Source organism: Manacus vitellinus, unplaced genomic scaffold (genome assembly GCF_001715985.3).
Source record: "Manacus vitellinus isolate BGI_N305 unplaced genomic scaffold, ASM171598v3 scaffold_49_pilon, whole genome shotgun sequence".
Taxonomy (NCBI): Eukaryota; Metazoa; Chordata; class Aves; order Passeriformes; family Pipridae; genus Manacus; species Manacus vitellinus.
Genome location: NW_021940603.1, coordinates 1 through 1,244, shown reverse-complemented (window position 1 = coordinate 1,244; position 1,244 = coordinate 1). Strand labels below are relative to the sequence as shown.

General features: G+C 55.2%; 1 non-coding gene across 1 annotated transcript; it reads right to left on the bottom strand.

The window, feature by feature from the left end:
* Positions 1 to 986: 986 nt before the first annotated feature.
* LOC112841248 lies at positions 987 to 1,105 on the bottom strand. Its single transcript, XR_003212859.1, has one exon. It is a non-coding gene; the product is annotated as a 5S ribosomal RNA (ribosomal RNA).
* Positions 1,106 to 1,244: the final 139 nt, after the last annotated feature.

Here is a 1,244-nt window from a genome sequence, read left to right as displayed (position 1 = left end):
CAGGCAGCCAAGGTCAGTACAACTCGAGCCAGGGAGCGCTGGGAGAGCGGGTACAGGGAGCGGTGAGGGGGAGGAATGGTGCTTCAGGCTGGGACAGGGACAGGCCAACACTAGGTGGAGGCAAGTTAGTGAAGCTGTGCTCCGGAAACATGAGCTGAGGCTGCACCAGGTGAGGGACTGAACCTGGTTACTAACCCTGACCAAAAGGAGTGCGAGCTGAGGGCAGGCAGGGGCAGGACATCTCTCTTCCCACAGGCAGAGGAAGGAGCCCTCAGCAGTGACCCTGTGCTGAGCCGGGATGAGCTCGATGCGCTCCTGGGTGAGGTAAGACGCTGTGGGACACCAACAGGCAGAGTCCATCTAAAGGGGACTGTGTCTTAAGTGTGACCCACAGGGTAGCAGTGGGCTGTTGGTCAGGGAGGGTGTGCCTGGAGACCCCAAGGGGGCAGGACGTGGGATGGAAAGCAAAAATAAACCCCCGGGGCTGTCCCACAGGGCACGTGGGATGGGATCTTGCAGTGGGCATTCCAGAGCATGGCACGGCCCCTGGCAGACACACACGGGCTCCTCGCCTAGTGCACACTATCCCGGTGGCACCACCGACATCACAGGAGGGCAGAAGCAGCCCCTGGGGCAAATGTGCCACAGGAGGTACACAGGCATCACGGCAGCTTCAGAAACCAGACAGCATAAATAACAGAGCCTCACAGCACAACCCAAAGAACTCGGACACTGGCAAACAACACATCACAGCCAACGAAGCTCAACAGAGCACAGGCAGAGCATAAATGGCCAAAAGTATACGAAAAACAAAATCAAGAAAGTATAATAGAATAGGAAAAAAAAATCTAAAATATAAGAAAAAAGAGACTAAATTTCCAAAGAAAGTATTGGTAAACATCACTAATAGGTATAAAAAAAAAGCAAAGGCAAGGCAGTAAAGACTGAATAAAACTAGGCATAAAAAAAAGGCAGCACGGGGCAAAAGCCTACAGCACCCGGTATTCCCAGGCGGTCTCCCATCCAAGTACTAACCGGGCCCGACCCTGCTTAGCTTCCGAGATCAGACGAGATCGGGCGTTCTCAGGGTGGTATGGCCGTAGGCACCCCACAGCCCCACAGCGCCGCTCTTGCCCACCCACAACGCCCACTCGCCCTCCCAAAAATCCACTGGTCACCACGGACCAGACACCTGCCTGACATGGCCCACAGACACTCAAGCACTTGCCCCCCTGCCCACACCA